Genomic DNA, 18,367 nt, shown 5'->3' with positions numbered 1-18,367 from the left:
TGCACGTTACACCGCAGCAAATGTTGCTTTGCATATGTGACTCTCATCCGCCGGGGGGAGGGGACTGAAAGGTGCTACTCTGTGGGCCGAGGTGACAGATATGTGTATTTAATTAAAGGATGGCTCCTCGGGGTGTGTCATTGCATTTAAAAGTGTATATTTATGTCTTTACCCTCACGGGATAACAGCCCGGAAGATGATGGTTGTCAGCCGTGAAACAAAGACTAAAAGCTTGCAGCGAGGAGCTAGCGTCTCCACTGCCTTCCTCCGTTAAAGCCCCTTCCCAAACTTTTGCAACGAACGACTCCCCGACGTACGTTCTAATACCCTCTTCCCGGAGTCACTCGGAACCCGAACAAACACGTGTCTGACGGAGAACCAACAAACAAGAGCAACGGCGGCTGAGAGCCTTTGTGCCGGATCACAAAGTGGAAGTCGGAGTGGGATCTGTTTGCACCCTGATAAAAACGCCTCATTGTGGAAATTGCAACCTGGAAGAAGTTGTCATTATGCGCAGCCTCGCCTAAGACACCTGCCTCAGTCTATTTTTATGTTGATTTTAGTCAGTTCGAAAAAAGCCCGATTCAATTATATGGCTCAGCCTCAAAGTGTGAAAAAAATAATATATATATATATATATATATATATATATATATATATATATATATATATATATATATATATAGGAGCTGTGACAGTTCCATACCTGTGAGCCGAAAGTGGAATAACCGCTTCTGTCAATATTTACTCTCTGATTTTAAAACACTAGAAAGAAAGTGCATTGCAATTAAATTGTCGGCATTTTTTTGCGAATAGGTCGAATACAGAGTAGGTTGCATAGTAATAGCACAAGTTGATAATATTAAGGATATATATATATATATATATAAAAAAAATCGAAATCCTTTGTTTTATTTTATACATTGTGTCTTGATGTATTTCTCTTTTCAAGCTTGGCAGCAAGTGCAGGGCGCCCAAAGGAGCCTGAAAGGTTCTGTATCATTCAGGATCTACTGTATGTTCCAATGTTTTCAAAAAGAAGTATGTGTTTCCAGCCTGTCTGGAATAAGAAAAAGTCCAAGCTTTGCTTCTTTTTGATTGTTCCACTTTTAAGATGTGTGTTTGGAACAGTCTTGGAAGTTAACCCATTGTGACGATGATCCCTTGACTTGTTTTTAAGTACAACAAGGTGGGACGTATTTAGTCGCCCAAGTCGGCAGTCAGTTAATTGCCCATTTCAATTATTTTCTCTGATCCGTTTTTCTTTTTTCTTTTAATGCTGAAGGTCGCAAAGACACGCGCGCACAGGAAAGAGTACAAAGCAACGCGGAGGGCAAAGTCAACTTCACTGAGGTTAAGCTTTTCATGTCAGGGTTTTTTCAATTCTCAAGGTTTATTCCAACGCTCCAATCTTTGTTATATTACGAGCCGTATCTGCTGCTCATTAGCAAATTGTGCTTTCAGATATTTTCACGTCGCGTGTGAAACAGTCACAGAAAACAGAAGAAAAGGGCAAAACTGTTTATCCTATCAAAGGCCCTTGGGAGCCGAAGGGTGTTTTTAACCCTGAGGTTTAAAAACTGTAATTTGACGTAGAAAAGGCCTGACATTAAAAGCTCAGTAAAGCCGCAAAAAGGATAAAGGATCTAAAACATTGTCTTGAAATATTAACAAGCTTTAGAAAGTCCCCGGTGTTTGACTCCATGACATGTATTTTGTGTTTTTGGAATTCAAACGGAGAACCGAGCCCATCCGTGTTAGCGCAGCCCCGGGGTCTCACGCCGGCAGCCGCCGCATTCGCATCTTCCTGATGGACAGGCGGCAGTCCGTGAGTCCGCTGGGTCGGGTTTATTTTGCGGTGGGAGGACCGACGTGACAGAGTTGTCTTTGGAGAATGATGGCGTCGGACGGCTGCGGCGGTGGCGGCGGCGGCAGCGGGCTAACGGATGTAGGGGATCATCCCGGGACCCGCCGAGCCTTTACTTATGATGAGGTGGCGGAGGAGAAGTGCAGGTGTGCGTCGCCGGGCCCTCCATCCATCACCAGGGAGGCCCGGACAACAAGAAAAAAAACCCACAGAGCGCACACTGGATGAAATGTCTCCTCCATCTTGCCGGATGAGGGATGTGTCCTGAGAAAACAAGATGCGATAGCTATCCATTCTCTCCTCACGCTGCAGTGGCTGCGCACACCTTTTAAAAGCCAGGAGGAAGCGGCTTTTGTTGTCTTTTTTTTTTTAATAATTTAACGCAACATAACATTTTTTTTTCTCATCGAATGTTGAAATAAATTCGTTATTTAAAAAAACGCGGCAGGGAACGGTCAGGATGGCTCGCGGGGTTGTGCAGAGAAAAGCCCCAACGCCTTATTTATCTTAATTTAGCACTTTTGAGACAATGTCTAACGCCACACACATGAAAGATTAATGACGTATTACCCATGATCCTGTCTGTGCAAGTATGATTTAGTCAATGACCTCTCGTGTGGCTTGGGCTTTCTTTTTTTTTCTTTTTTTTTCTTTTTTTAAATATGAGTACTACCATGTCCCTGTCGTTTCATATTTCAAATCAAAGAGGTCAACGTGGAAAATGTCTCAAAACCAATTTGTGTTTCAAACACACCCTTGAGGAACAGTGACTGGTGTTGTGTTTGATATGCACGGAGACACTTATCCCTTATCCATCTTCCCAGGGAGGGAGATGGAGGGTGAAGTGCTCCAGGAATCACTGCTGCCTCCGTGAGATATGATGCTGCTTGATTTTGATCATTGACATTTGCTTTTTCATGCATCCCGAAAAACAAGGCCTCCCTTCCATTAAGGAATTATTCAAATGACCTTCAACTGTGCATGTTTTCCTACAGTTTTGTTGTGGGAATATGAGAACACATACTGACATCTCAATTACTTATGCAAGGCTCAGAGTAGGCCCAGTGGATGCAATCACCGTGTGTGCAATCCTCAGTCACTCCGAATCACAGAGGCTCCCGGACAGACACACATAATTCAGACAAGTCAGACAGGATTTGCATACAAAGACTAAAAACAAAAAAAAAAAAAAAGGGGGCGCATAAATAAAAAATGCACCATCTTGGACGGCGGAGGGAAGGTAGGAAGGGAGGTTGGAAGGGGAGGCTGGTAAATTGTTTTAAAAAGGTCTTGCGTGTCATATTGTGTAAGTAGAAGGTTCAGACCCATATATATGCAGCCAGTAGCCTTCGGCGTTGGCCGTGCTGCAGTGTGCCCCTGATATCAGACGGATGCACATCAGCACTGTCAGAAATAACAGTATTATTATCATCATTTGTACGTGTACAATAGCCATTCAATTTTCTTATCGTAAACCGGCCGATACTACTTAAAAATACTCAACACACTTCAAAAACACAAAAGAAATTGGTAAAAACCAACCGCAGCCCCACACTTGACCACCTCCCGTCGTCCATCTCTATCCCTCTGTTTTTTCCTTCCTCCCCTCGCCATCCGACCTTCTGGAGGTGACACACTGTCTCGTCGTCGCGTGATCCTCGGGGGGGTTGGGGAGGAGGCGCGGGGGGCATGGTGCAGTGGGTGGGTGGGTGGGCGGCGGGGGTATAGAAAAAGGGTGGTTGAGGGCAGACGGCGAGGTGTGTGTGTGTGTGTGTGGTGGGGAGGGGAGGGGTTGGGCTGGGCTGCGCGGGAGCCTAACCCGGCGTCACGTCATTATCGTTGCTCGGCGGAGACGCAGGGGCACCCTGACACATGTCACGGACAGCCAGCCGAGAGCCCACGTATGAAGCTGACACGCCGCGCATAATTTATCCCCTGACACGATCTGCATGCCGAGTTGTTGATCTGTTGTGTTTGGTTTGGACATGGGCGCTGCGGCGGGGGCGGGGGTGGGGCGGGGCGGCGACTGTGAGAGGGAGGGTTATTATGCAGCCGGGGGTGGGGTGGGGTGGGGAGGGCAGAAAGAGGGCGAAGAGGTGGCAGGGTGTGTGTGTGTGTGTGTGTGTGTGTGTGTGTGTGTGTGTGTCTTTTTCCCCCTCCCTGCCTCGCTACATCACACAATGGAGGCTTCCGACACGTTTTCCGCGTCAGCCGAGAAGGCGACGACCGCGCGCACGCACACGCACACACACACACACACACCAGTGCGATCAAGTCACCCGGACGTGGCGGGCCAGGCTCGGGCTCCCCGCCCGCCCGCCCGCTCGCCGGGTTGAGTCAGAGCGAAATCGCAGCGTCGCCACCTCGAGACAATCTGTTGACGAGCGAAGTGACTAACGCTGTTGAAATGAGCCTCTGTCGCCACTGAGCATCAGACGGCCTCTTTGGAAAGCCGGAGAAAAAAGGCGAGTCGGCGCCCTTCCTCGCTTCATTTTGTATTTTCTGTTTATTTTTTGGGGGGGGAGCGGGGGGGGCCTCTAAGGATTGACTGAGAGAGACGATCCAGACGTTGGACAACATGAAAGCGCCACGGAATCAAAAACACTCCCAAAATGTCGGCGGCGCCGGCGCCGTCAGAAGTGTGTTTTTTCGGAGAATTTTCCCCTCACGCTCATCAAACGTCAGTGGCACCCATCCACCCAACACACCCCCCCACCTTGTCTGGCTCGTTTACATGAATTATGCATATGACCAGTCCTCTTAGAGGAGATCCTCCCTCATCACGCCCCTATAATCCTCGGACCTCTCCGCCGTAACCAAAATGAGACGTGACTGGGAGGTGCAGCGCGGACCCTCAGGGCCTCTCTCTGGACGGGGCTCCTTTGCGAGGAGGCGTGGACGAGGATCCTTTGGGCCCGCGGGTCACTTGTCCGCTGAAATTACCGTACTGATGCTGGAGGTTGATGGGAAATATTCATTTCTGCCCGCCTCGATCTCCAGCCGCAGATATGAAGGCAAGGAGGCCCTGTACGTATTGTCTCTGCGCCGGTTCTGCTGAATTTGTGAAAAGGGTCACACGACCCTATTAATCACCCGAATGGTCAGTCATCCGGCTCTTTTATCATTATTTAATCCCCCCTGTCCGTGATGTTTAACTTGACCGTCTTGCCGCTTGAATTGGTCAACAGTCCACATCCCCCAACCAGACCCCACCCAACCTGAAATACGTTACCGACTGTATGATCTAAAATATCACATCTGGTGGCTAAAATAATGGGATTAACAGTGGTAGCGAGTAGGTATCATATCTGAATAGAATGTGCAGCACTGAAAGCCAGACTGTTATACGTGCAGGTGGATACTACTACTACTGCTACATTCCTGCATTCAGAGCATTCCTTACATACTCTACTTCCTTAAAATGTTTACTTTTAAATCACACTGGACCTTGAAGTCAAGCCTATTTTTTGTTGCAATTGACAACCACAGGCGCAGAAAGGATTATTGTGAGCAATCTGAACACCTCCTCTGTTATGGCTGCGGGACGGAGGATTCGCCGGCCACTGAGAGACACGCAAAAGGAAATATGCTTATTGGAAATCGGATTTGACAGCTTGTTTTTAGTGAGCTGTGGCAATCCGAGATTTTGCATCCTGCACGTCTGAGCCACAGGGTAAGCTAACGAGGCTAAAAGCTAGCATCTAGCACAGTTTATGAAAAGGACGTTGTATTTAATTCAATTTTTTTTTAGTTTTAACCATCAACTTTACTTTGAAGCTCTTCAAAATGTGATTCAGGTACAACATTGCTTCAGCGCAGCAGCATTTGTTTCTAACCAGACTTTTTTTTATTTTTTAGTTTGTGCTGCTTTCATTACCGATCAGCTTGTTGATAGCGTATCATATTCCGGTTTCAGGGTCTGACGCGGTGATTACTATCTCGTAAAAAATTGCCGCTCCAAGCCTGTCAAAGGAACAAGTGTTGGAGTCAAGTCTAAGAAAAAAGGAATTAAGAAGTAATTTAGTGCCAGGAGGCTGTAGTGTCCTGTCCTGCAACGTGTTTCTATTTCTAAATTCATCTAGATAGGCAATCATGTGAAGAACACATTTCGCGTTTGTGTAACAAAAAAACAAACAAAAAAAAACCAAAACACACACACACACACACCGATGTGACACAGGCAGAAAGGTTTAAGCATAAATGTTGCCGTTACTGAAGGAAAAACATTGCAGTGAAGGTTAGAGTGGTGCGCAGCTACAAAGGGCATCTATTTTCATGTTCTCTAGTGGCTGTTAACCAAAATTATTCCTCAACTACGTCTCCTTTCATCATAGCTTAGCATGATAACCACAGCCTGTAACATTTCCAGAACAAAGGTCTGGTGTTGGAGTGAGGTTAAGTAAGATTGTTTATTTTATTTTATTTTTTTGTCATACTAATATTTTAGAACAACCTTTTACCACGTCGGTAATTTTATGCAAAAGAAAAGTTTTCCATTGACATCACACTTTACCCACAGACGCTGACCAAAGTTTCTGTGTGCCCCAAGTAGACAGCATTTGGCAAAGCCAGGCGTCAGGAAATGAGTAAAAACATGAAGTTTTAATAACCATTAATAATCACATGGGAACGGCTCTTCGCTCTCAATATAAATCCCAATCAAATGTGTTGAGAATACATTCACAACACTGCACTCTTTTCTTTTCTTTTATATGATTTTTTTTTAAAAGTCCTGAAGAATACATGACTAATGGCGAGTCAAAGGCAATGCCATTTATAATATCAATCGGTGCCTTGTTAATCTGCTGGTATGAAATTCAAAAATTGGCTGAAGGCTTCCCAAGACAAAACAAATTTGGACTTTTGCTAAACAAAGACGCTGCTGTGTGTGTTAAAAGAGGTGCCTGTAGAATACAGAGTTCACTTGTGCCGAATATAAATGAAGTGGTACCACGACATACTTTCTTTGCCAGCGAACAAATTTCCCACAATGGACGTGACGCAAACTTCACACACCAGGATGAGTCGCCATCGCCGGGCACTGACGGTCAATGCTTTCTCTTCGTGCTTCTGTGAGATCAGACGCGCAGCCACAGAAGTGATCCTGGATGCTGTGTGGGCGACTTATTAAACAGTCTGGAAAAGCTGCCGTGAAAGCCGTTTGTTTGGATTTTAATGAAGAGTTTTAGTGGCCTTGTAAAGCTCTAAATGCTGTTTCTAAGACTTGTATAAAATGATTACGTCCTCTGAGGATTTGGGACACAGGGGCAGGCATTGTACATTCATCCGCCCTCCCTCAATAACTTTAACGTCTTTGTTTTGAAGCGCTTTCGCTGTATTGCCTTCAATCACTGCTCCTCCGGGACTCCCCACTTAACGTTGTTGTTGTTGTTTGTTGTCAGAGGTTGCTGGTACGTATTTGCTTTTTGATTTGTGTTTTCTTACTTAAATGTATGAAAAGCAAGTATAAAGCAACAAACTTGTGGTCATTATTAAAAAAAAAAAAAAATATTTTATTCAGTAATAAACACAGATCATTTGTTTGCCTGCAGCAGTGTCTTGTGACTTTAATTAGCTTTGAAAGACTAAATTCCTTCCAAGTTGCAGAAACTTGTCAAAAGTTTTTAATTGTCAAGGAGCATTTTCCTCCATGCTGAATCTGGGAATTTATTGCAATTCCATGTAAAATGTCAATTTTTTTTAATTTTTTTATTGTTTCATTTCAAAGGGAGTGCCGAGTATGGTTTATGTTTTGGGGGCATTTGCAGAGGGACTGTTCTCAACTTGTTCTGTTTACCCACAATGTGTTTTGACTGACGACACACAGAGAGGAAATGATGCATTCAGGTAAAATTTGCAACGCACCTTGTCACCGAGGGTAGCCAAAACAAAATCAAATGGTAGAATCAACCAAAAAAAAAAGCTATGACTCACAAACTAAAACTGTATTTAAGTAGAAGAGGAAACTTCAGAATACAGTTAAATCTGCTCTTTACAGATCCTGGGGATTGCTGTCAAAATGCCACATGACATTTTTTGGAATGAATCAAAGGTCAATTATGAGCTGTACTCCAAAACTTTTATTTTTTTTGTCTGTAACGCAGCTACATAATATAAGCTATAATACGCCTTGTCGTTCCGAAGCACGTCGGAAGGAGGAACAGCACCTATACAAGTTCTTAATCTTATCGTATCATTAATTAAAACACACTTTACAAGACATCAGGAACTAAGACTTGCAGGTCGTGGGTTTGTCCTCACAGTAAGGTCCAGATATTCACATCGGCACAACGCATTGCTGTGTACAGGCTCGCACTGCAGGTGAGTGCGGCCCATGCATCTCCATTCATCGTGGTGAGAAGACGAGAAGCCGCGACTTCCCGCTGGCGATCGGAGGGACACGGCGTTCCTTCCTTCTCAATTTGCTTCGGCAGCTTTTTGTGGTTCCGTCTGCCTGCGCGTCCTGCCGCAGGTGATTACGAGCAAGCCAACAATGCCATTTCTTAATCTTCAACGGTTATTTTTGTGGACTCGTGATCGACGTGATTAAAAACAAGGAGCCTTGTTTTAATGAAGAAACATGTAATCAGTCTGTTTTGAACAAACTGTGAATAAACCAAAACTGAATAGACAGGTGGAGAATTGAATATTGTCCGGTCAATAATTTGAGGTTTCCTCTTTTGCCTTTTTCCTGGTAAAACTCGCAAAAAGCAGCGGCGAGATGCAGCAGAAGGCCTCGGTGCGACTGACCTGGTTTCCCGATTCCCACGTGCCAAATTATCTTGACAATCACGCAGCCCAAGACAACGACGAACGCACGTTGAACGGAACTGACATGCGAGTTTCAGTAAGATGTACGTACTCTAAGCATATCAGCGTGCACCAAGCAGAAGAAGAAGAAGAAGAAGAAGAAGAAGAAGAAGAAGAAGAAGAGATTTTTTCCACCATGCTTTTTTTTTTTTTTTTTTTTTTTTTTTACAACAAACAAATTGGAAATAATGCACATTTTTCACAAAGACATTCACTACCGGTCAAAAGTTTGGACACACCCTTTGAATTTAATGTCTTTTATTTCTTTCTCATGACTATTGACATTGCAGTTCCTCACCAAAGGCATCAAAACTACATATGAACATACATGGAATTCTGTAGCAAGCAATGAAAGTGTAAAATAACTCAAATACATTTTAAAATTAAATTCTTCAAAATAGCCACCTTTTACAAAAAGCGTATTCAGAGTTACTAACATGTTTTTCTTTGCTGAATAATTACTTTGCACCTGCAGTGTGGAAAGTTTTAAAGATAAAAAGAAAATGCCTGTGCATATATCCCAACTTTGTGTGTGTACATGTATGGAAAAAATAAGTATATAGATAAATAATACATAAGTAAGAAAACAGAAACAACAAATCAGCCCAAAAGAAACATTCAATCTTGCAATGTTTCATAAATAATGAAGTCATTAGAAGAAGGAGGACAATGTAATTGCTACGCCTCACGTAATGGGTGAGTCCTGCTTCCTGTACCTATCAACAGCAGGATGGAAGCGACACCACGTGACACACACACACACACACACACCCACCCTCCGTAGCCCCGCCCAGCTTGCCGACACGGCCGCCCCCCCGGCACCCTCCTCCCACCTCGCCACCCTGCCTCTCCTTTGTTAAGCCAAGCTCGACGTGCCACAGACACAGATGAAGGCGTGGAGAAAACACATGCCAAAAAGGCCCCCCTGCCACTCTCACTCTAGCACAGCGACAATGATAGGCTGTCATCACACAGCGATCAGCGCTGTCACCCACCACGTCGCCGTGCACCGACACACAACGCACACGGGCGGGCGCTGGCGCGGGCGCGCGCTCACACACAGAGGGGACCGGCGGCTGTGAAAAATCTGCAGCAGCCTCGGCGACACTGACAACCAAGTCACTGCTGTCACTTCAGTTATTTTTACACCGGGGCCTGACAACACATCAGAAATCCCTCTCGCTATGGGAACAACACGAGACCGCCGCATCAAGCCCATTAGGCGCCACGCGTCACATCAAATATCTAATTATCTGCTTTTCAATATTCCCAATTAAGTCGGAGGTGTTTTCGGCGAGCGCGACAATTTGCGCGCAAAACATCGAGATGATGAAGCCGGCCGGCCGCCAGCAGAAGAGGAAGAGGAAGAGGAAGAAGAAGAAGACACAGCTGCTGTGACAGCGAGACGGCTCAGGTGGCTCCTGGAGGGAGTGATCGCTCGCCGTGGTTCACCCCCGTCTCCCCGCCAATGAAATCTGACCGGAAACAAAGACAAGGAGCCACGCGGGAAAAGTTATCCTGTCCCTTCTTCTTGAGTTTTGTTCCGTTTCCCGGGTTCGGCGCCGGCCGGTGGGGGAAGAGTTAACTTTCTTGGCCCCGGCCGCTTTCGGCAAGCAGAAGGCAGCGACGTGATGAGTCTGATTGGCGGCCGATGGCGCCGAGATCAGTGGCTGGGCTGCGCGACGGGTGCCATCTTGGCCGGCTTGTGATGTGCAGTTTGTCGCCCGGGCCTCTCTTGGAAGGCGAGCCTTGAAAACACTGCTGGCCGTCACTCAAAGAGAGATGTGGTGTCGTTCCAAAAAAGCCCTTCACCGAGTACCTTCATTGTTCCCCATCTCTCCTTTTCATAGACCCGAGAACATGATTCACAGTGTTACAGCGCTTAAAAAAAAAAAAAAAAGTACACTGTTGGTGAAAATCAGTGAGATTGCTTCCTTTTTTTTAGGATTTCATTTAATTTGACTTATTATAGTACGGTAGGAGGTGGGGGTGTTGAAGAGTGCCTAATTTGGGTCATTCTTTCTACTGCGCCTTTTGTTAGTTTTAGAGCAAACCAGAATATAACTGGGGAAATATGTCAAACGATATTTGGCTGATAACATAACACTTTTTAAATATCCACAATGAAGTTGCAACACAAGGTCTCTAATTCAATGTCCATGTCTTTATTAAATGTAGAAGAATACGTGTCTCTGTGGCGCAATCGGCTAGCGCGTTCGGCTGTTAACCGAAAGGTTGGTGGTTTGAGCCCACCCAGGGACGATCCTAGCCGGCATTTCTAAGAAATGCTTGTCTTCTTCCCTCGTGTAAATGGTCTGGCAACTACATTTTCTGGATATTTGGCTGATAACATAACACTTTTTAAATATCCACAATAAAGTTGCAACACAAGGTCTCTAATTCAATGTCCATTTTTTTAGTAATTCCAGAAGAGTGCATGTCTCTGTGGCGCAATAGGCTAGCGAGTTTGGCTGTTAACCGAAAGGTTGGTGGTTCGAGCCCACCCAGGGACGATACTCACCAGCAGTTCAATGGAAGCCTTGTTTCCTTTGCTGGTTTGAAGAATCTGGCAACCACGTTTTCTGGCCTGTTAGGCTGATAACATTAGACTTTTTAGACATCCACAATGAAGTCGCAACACAAGGTCTCTAAATCAATGTCCATTTTTTTAGTAATTCTAGAAGAGTGCATGTCTCTGTGGCGCAATCGGCTAGCGCGTTCGGCTGTTAACCGAAAGGTTGGTGGTTCGAGCCCACCCAGGGACGATCCTAGCCGGCATTTCTAAGAAATGCTTGTCTTCTTCCCTCGTGTAAATGGTCTGGCAACTACATTTTCTGGATATTTGGCTGATAACATAACACTTTTTAAATATCCACAATGAAGTTGCAACACAAGGTCTCTAATTCAATGTCCATGTCTTTATTAAATGTAGAAGAATACGTGTCTCTGTGGCGCAATCGGCTAGCGCGTTCGGCTGTTAACCGAAAGGTTGGTGGTTCGAGCCCACCCAGGGACGATCCTAGCCGGCATTTCTAAGAAATGCTTGTCTTCTTCCCTCGTGTAAATGGTCTGGCAACTACATTTTCTGGATATTCACAAATATCCACAATGAAGTTGCAACACAAGGTCTCTAATTCAATGTCCATTTTTTTAGTAATTCCAGAAGAGTTCATGTCTCTGTGGCGCAATCGGCTAGCGCGTTCGGCTGTTAACCGAAAGGTTGGTGGTTCGAGCCCACCCAGGGACAATCCTAGCCGGCATTTCTAAGAAATGCTTGTCTTCTTCCCTCGTGTAAATGGTCTGGCAACTACATTTTCTGGATATTTGGCTGATAACATAACACTTTTTAAATATCCACAATGAAGTTGCAACACAAGGTCTCTAATTCAATGTCCATGTCTTTATTAAATGTAGAAGCAGACGTGTCTCTGTGGCGCAATCGGCTAGCGCGTTCGGCTGTTAACCGAAAGGTTGGTGGTTCGAGCCCACCCAGGGACGATCCTAGCCGGCATTTCTAAGAAATCCTTGTCTTCTTCCCTCGTGTAAATGGTCTGGCAACTACATTTTCTGGATATTTGGCTGATAACATAACACTTTTTAAATATCCACAATGAAGTTGCAACACAAGGTCTCTAATTCAATGTCCATGTCTTTATTAAATGTAGAAGAATACGTGTCTCTGTGGTGCAATCGGCTAGAGCGTTCGGCTGTTAACCGAAAGGTTGGTGGTTCGAGCCCACCCAGGGACGATACTCACCAGCAGTTCAATGGAAGCCTTGTGTCCTCTGCTGGTTTGAAGAATCTGGCAACCACGTTTTCTGGCCTGTTAGGCTGATAACATTAGACTTTTTAGACATCCACAATGAAGTCGCAACACAAGGTCTCTAATTCAATGTCCATTTTTTTAGTAATTCCAGAAGAGTGCATGTCTCTGTGGCGCAATAGGCTAGCGCGTTCGGCTGTTAACCGAAAGGTTGGTGGTTCGAGCCCACCCAGGGACGATACTCACCAGCAGTTCAATGGAAGCCTTGTTTCCTTTGCTGGTTTGAAGAATCTGGCAACCACGTTTTCTGGCCTGTTAGGCTGATAACATTAGACTTTTTAGACATCCACAATGAAGTCGCAACACAAGGTCTCTAATTCAATGTCCATTTTTTTAGTAATTCGAGAAGAGTGCATGTCTCTGTGGCGCAATCAGCTAGCGCGTTCGGCTGTTAACCGAAAGGTTGGTGGTTCGAGCCCACCCAGGGACGATCCTAGCCAACATTTCTAGGAAATGCTTGTCTTCTTCCCTCGTATAAACGGTCTGGCAACCACATTTTCCATAGAAGCCTTGTGTTCTTCCCTTGGTCTGGCAACTACACTTTCTGAGTATTTGGCTGATAAGATCTCACTTCTGAAATATCCACAATAAAGTTGCAACTCAAGGTTTCTCTTTCAATGTCCATATTTTTAATAAATGTAAAGGAATATGAGTCTCTGTGGCGCATTCAGCTGTTAACTGAAAGGTTGGTGGTTCGACCCCACCCAGGGACGATCTTAGCTGGCATTAGAATTATTTTAGCACAACATCTCATGTCTCTTATTGAAAACTGTAAATTCACCGGCTGCTCCATGGCTTTGAACAAGCGACTGCATCTTTCACGGCGGGGTTGGAAGAACAATAGCTCACAATCATCAAATGAAAGGGGAAAATGCTTGGGATATTTTTTCCTGGGACAGTAATCAAATTTGTGATACCCTTGATGAAATATTTTTTTCAAAACAAAGCCTCACATTAAATCTATGAGAATCACCCGTTTAATGGCTTCCCAACACTTGAGGGAAGAAAACACTTCCACCCCTCCTCTTCCCCAGACTCTCCATTTTTCCCCATTAGCCCCTTGTTTGCCATGACAGAGGGAGGAATTAAACGCTTTGTAAAATGTTACACTTGTGAGCGGTTTCCCCTTTACACTTTATGACAAAAAGATAGTAAATGAAGCTTTTGGCCTCGCAAAGTCTTGCCCGTCCCCATCTTTCACTCCAACCCCACCCACCACCACCTTGTATGTTTGTTGCCCGAAGCGAGGATTGCCGCCTCATGGCAGATAGTGGGAGGAGGAAGACGCCAGGGTCAGCCTTGCCTGCAGGCGTAGCAGGGGCCCCCTCGGAGCTGCAGCCGCTGCTCGTTTTAACAGCCAACGCCGTGTTCATGAGAACAGAGGCTGCATCTGCTGACCAGGAAATAAGACCTTGTGACATTGCGCTTAGAAAGGCAAACAGGGATGCGATCAATGGTTTAAAAACATCCAAAGGTCGACTTTACCCCCGATCAGCGTGCCGACTAGAAGATCATAGAATTTTTAACAGTAGTTCAGCTGCGTACCACTATTGAGCCGCTGCAGGACGGAGAACATTGTCTATTGTCTCTTGATATGCATCATCATTCCGACTTGTGGTTGGGTGAAAGGCGCTGAAAATCACATGCATCTGTTTCTTTTTGATAATGACATTCAATAATGTAATCTTGTGCTGTATCTCACTAAGGTACGGTGCCACAAAATTGAACGACCAGCATCCCCCTGCCAAATACGACCAAAGAGGTTAGGGTAAATGTTTAACGTTCTTTTTGTGATTGTCACCAATGAAAAGAAGTGAGGAAAAATGTTAAGGAAGTCCGCAAAGCAAATCAGCTCTCACACAAAGACCCTAGCAGTGAGGAGGTCATATCTGAGAGTAGATACAGAACACGCTAGACACTATGCATGGATACTACACTCGACCGCAAGGAGCGAGTGCTGGTGTGCTTTGTGAAACAGCCAATCAGAAGCCCGCTGTTAACCGCCTGGAGTGTGAAATCCAGAACTGTATAATGCACTGAGGCCAACTTACAATGTGGATGTTTCATTCTTTAATCATTGCATGACTAAAGGGCACCGTTTACCTCCTGGTACGCCACACATGGAGTGGCCTATACCCGATGCAGCGGGCAGACAAATTGATTAAGGATAGGAGCCAGTTTTGGAAGGACAACTTGTGCTTCTTGTGCAAAATGCAATACACAACGTGAAGGAGAAAGAAAGAAATTCCAAGACCCCCAATTGGTAAAACTCACCTCAAAGTCAAGTTGCCTTCACTCAACCTTCAAGACTTCAATGACCTGGACGTCTGAGAGCCTTGACAGACAGGATCCCAAGGCCTGCTCAGATCTTTCATCTCAAAGTCCAGCCTTGTTTACCCTGCAAAAACTAAGAAACCTCTCAGAGGAAAACAAAGTTTAGTTCGCAGCCTCCCACAGAAACACAGTAAAACTAGTTTCCACATGGTTGGAAGGGGACAAAAACAAGGTGACCTCCAAACAAACAAGTGTTTTCACTAACCCTTTGAGACATCAGGACTAATTTCCAGATACGGTAAAATAAGTAACATTTGGACATTTTCTGAGACCTTGTATGGTCTTTTTCTGAGTTCCTTGTGCATTCCTAATGGGAAATAATCTCACATTGTAACAGTTTGCTTTCTGCATAATCAAATGAACCCATGAATGTGTTTTGGTTTTGCCAGACAACAACCCCTTTCTGTTATACCCTTGCAGAACTTCCTTCCGTTGGCAACACCATTCACAGTCCGCGTGTTCCGATTGTTTTCTTTTTGCCTCAAATGGGAGAAAAAAAAGCCCAGATGAAGGGCATATCTATGTGACTTTGGTCCTTAATGAGGCCTGTTCTGGCTTTTTAAAAACAGAGACGAGGTCCTTATCAGACACTTTCTCCCCGGGGATTGTCACCCTTTGCGGAGTACGTTTCCACGTAAGAGAGATTTCCCTGACACAAAGGCATCTCTCGTCTATCTGCAAAGCTTCTTGAAGTGTTTATCCACCAGAACTGACAGAGAGCTGACTTTAATTAGCACCGTCTCCCTTTTTACCCCTCGCACCGCCCCCACCCCGCTCACACAGACACACACACACACACTCACACGCGCTCACACCCCCGTCAAATTGCATAACTCGGAACTGAGGCGCATATTAGGGTTTTTACTCACTGATGTTTTTGAAGGACCAGTTCATAGAGAGAGAGGGAGAGGCGAGGCGGCCGCTCTCCTCATTTATGGCACATAATTAAAACTAAATGACAATTCCACTCCGCTATTTAATTAACCACTTTAGATAAAGAAACACACAGCCACAGAGGGGGAAATGCATAGACAAGTGACACGCGTGGCAGCCCAGGTGCACGCACGTGCGCGCACACGCACACACACTTACGTAGAACATTAAATAGAGGCAGGTCGCACCCCTAAAGTCTTATTAAACCCCATAATATTTCAATCTGGGCCCTTACCGGCTTTGGTAATATGTGGAAGAGAAAGCCGCCCCTCCCATGACAGGTCTTAATTTTTTATTTTTTTTTATTTTTTTTTCCGGGGGGGTGCAGGGGTGTCTGTGTTTGTGTCAGTCATCGTGACACGCAGTAAATACCCTGCCGAGCTCCCCGTTTCGCTTATTCCCCCCTCTGTCCAATCATTTGTGAGTTTTCTCAGTGTTAATGATGAAGGGTTTAATTCATCATAACAGCATTCGCACAACCTCTAATTAGCGGCAACACTCGTACAACAATGCCAGCGTTATCTCCTCATGCAAATGAGCTCCCAGTCTGTTGCGTTTGCTAATTTTATGAAACGGCAGGGCGATAACTGCGCAGCCCCGCGCTAATCTTCCCCGCGTTTAACCCCGGTTTTTCTTTTTAATCCGCCATCCATAACAAACAAACAACAAACAATAATCCTATTATCAGCTTGATGGCTCTCCTTTTTGACTCGTTTTATTCTATTTTAATCTCAATTATGGGCAGAGCAATACACCGATAGACGCACACTTTTTTTTCCTTTTTTTTTTTTTTTTTTGTTGCTATGATTCCGATTTGGAGCGGCGATGAGCGCGCTGAGCTCATCAATACAAGTCCCCCGACAGCAGCTTGGTAATAACATCCATATCATGTCATTGAAAATAAACGATTAAATCATGTGCCTTGTTGTTCCTTATGTTATGCGGAATAACGTCAGATATTAAATTAGCACCAGCCTGAGGTGTAGCGAGGCGCTTGCACTTTACAGTGAATTTCTTTAGCGCTATTTCCTGGAATGTTATGAGTGGAAATATGTGTTTGTGATCCTAATGTATGCTGTTCAGATCAGTCAGCACAGTAGCGCCGTGTGGATTATGCGGATGAAGGAATGATTGTGGGCGGCGGGGGTCTGGCTCGTTATGGTCCCGGGTTCGCTAACCTTGTCCATATTGACAGCTCCTGCGATTAGGGGCCACAACTGTGAGGGATCCCTGTGGTTAGATTAGTGAGAGATGAATGCTTTATGCCTGTGTTAATGTGGAAGTCCGTGTGCGTCTGTGTGTGTGTGTGTGTGTGTGGTATGATATCTTTAGTCACACAAGAAAACCTCCCATGTTATTTAATTAGAATCATTTGTGCTTTGTACTACCATTCATCTTGTTGAGACGCCACTGATGTTTCTGTAGTTTTGGATTTGTTTAAGCAAAACGTGAAACACGTTTTAGGATCCATTCTATCGAAGCTGATAAGCTGCTGAGCTAAGATTCTCAGTCACTTCAACCTTTTGCAACACGTTAATAAATCCCAAAGATGTTTTAAAAAAATATCTATATTGAAAGTTACAATGTCACTATGTAAAACTCCACAGCAAGATTCTGACAGTCTGGCAAAGTGAGAGTTTGTTTCAAGTGCAATCAGAGGGGATTTGCAGTTGAGAAGGAAAAAACCCACAATGCACGTCTTCACAAGTTTGAGTTTAAGAACTGTGGTGCCGCAGTTCTGAGCCCTGATATCTGAATTTGCTGCGGCTCTGACTTGACCGCTCGCAGCAGGAATAGCACCGACATCTGCCGGCCCAGCGAGCGCCACCAAACTTTGGAGATTCTGTGATGAAAATCAAGGCAAACAAACTCTGCTCATCGGGTTGAATTGCAGGTTTTTGGAGATAATTGAAACGGCTGGACAAAACCCAAAAGTTGAGTGTGGGGACTTTAAAAAAAAAAAAAAAACCCATGCTGAACCAGGGAGCCTCTCACTTCATTTCCGCATTTCATTAACATTGGCAAAATTTAAACTACACCTCAGAAACAGTAGTACAGACGTGCAGGAAATCAAAGGACCGTGGTGCTGACATCCAGGGTGGGATGCTTAAAGGCAGATGTGGGTTAATCTACTGGGCCAGTCAAATGGATTGGCCTGATGTCAACGTGGCCACTACCTCCTCTATGAGCCCACGAGCCAATTCCTTAAAGATGTAATGACAGCTCCTAATTAGCATAATGTCCCAACTTGTCGGCTGCTTTTAGCTGTCACACTGTGTTTGTCTGAGGCCCACCAATTACAGCCGCCATGCCTCCAGTAGGGGGTTTTGCACTTGGGGGTCGGGAGGCGTGGGGGGGGGGGGGGGGGGGGGGGGGCAAACAAAGCCCCATACGATCTGCTACATCCCTCTGGCTGCTGCTTCCAATTGAATGTGCGGCTGATGACATTAGACTTGACAAAAGGCTTGCAGAGCTAAACGAGTTAAACGCGAGAGTTAAGCATCTCTGCTGCCCATTGCGTAATTTAGAACGATAAAGCCGATAATATCACCCCGCCCCTCAAACCCCCCCCCCCCCCTCCCCCCCCGACTGTGACGTAG

General features: G+C 45.2%; 9 non-coding genes across 9 annotated transcripts; all 9 read left to right on the top strand.

Annotated features, from left to right (window-relative positions):
• Nucleotides 1-10,865: 10,865 nt before the first annotated feature.
• Nucleotides 10,866-10,939, top strand: trnan-guu (transfer RNA asparagine (anticodon GUU)). The gene has a single exon. It is a non-coding gene; the product is annotated as a tRNA-Asn (tRNA).
• A 177-nt stretch (nucleotides 10,940-11,116) lies between these two features.
• trnan-guu (transfer RNA asparagine (anticodon GUU)) lies at nucleotides 11,117-11,190 on the top strand. The gene has a single exon. It is a non-coding gene; the product is annotated as a tRNA-Asn (tRNA).
• Nucleotides 11,191-11,368: 178 nt separating this feature from the next.
• On the top strand, nucleotides 11,369-11,442 carry trnan-guu (transfer RNA asparagine (anticodon GUU)). The gene has a single exon. It is a non-coding gene; the product is annotated as a tRNA-Asn (tRNA).
• Nucleotides 11,443-11,619: 177 nt separating this feature from the next.
• Nucleotides 11,620-11,693, top strand: trnan-guu (transfer RNA asparagine (anticodon GUU)). Its single transcript has one exon. It is a non-coding gene; the product is annotated as a tRNA-Asn (tRNA).
• Nucleotides 11,694-11,850: 157 nt separating this feature from the next.
• trnan-guu (transfer RNA asparagine (anticodon GUU)) lies at nucleotides 11,851-11,924 on the top strand. The gene has a single exon. It is a non-coding gene; the product is annotated as a tRNA-Asn (tRNA).
• Nucleotides 11,925-12,101: 177 nt separating this feature from the next.
• Nucleotides 12,102-12,175, top strand: trnan-guu (transfer RNA asparagine (anticodon GUU)). Its single transcript has one exon. It is a non-coding gene; the product is annotated as a tRNA-Asn (tRNA).
• Nucleotides 12,176-12,352: 177 nt separating this feature from the next.
• Nucleotides 12,353-12,426, top strand: trnan-guu (transfer RNA asparagine (anticodon GUU)). The gene has a single exon. It is a non-coding gene; the product is annotated as a tRNA-Asn (tRNA).
• Nucleotides 12,427-12,604: 178 nt separating this feature from the next.
• On the top strand, nucleotides 12,605-12,678 carry trnan-guu (transfer RNA asparagine (anticodon GUU)). Its single transcript has one exon. It is a non-coding gene; the product is annotated as a tRNA-Asn (tRNA).
• Nucleotides 12,679-12,856: 178 nt separating this feature from the next.
• On the top strand, nucleotides 12,857-12,930 carry trnan-guu (transfer RNA asparagine (anticodon GUU)). Its single transcript has one exon. It is a non-coding gene; the product is annotated as a tRNA-Asn (tRNA).
• Nucleotides 12,931-18,367: the final 5,437 nt, after the last annotated feature.

Source organism: Nelusetta ayraudi, unplaced genomic scaffold (genome assembly GCF_046127955.1).
Source record: "Nelusetta ayraudi isolate G7.1 ecotype Tasmania unplaced genomic scaffold, CSIRO-AGI_Nayr_v1 ptg000136l, whole genome shotgun sequence".
Taxonomy (NCBI): domain Eukaryota; kingdom Metazoa; phylum Chordata; class Actinopteri; order Tetraodontiformes; family Monacanthidae; genus Nelusetta; species Nelusetta ayraudi.
This window is presented reverse-complemented; position numbering and strand designations above follow the sequence as displayed.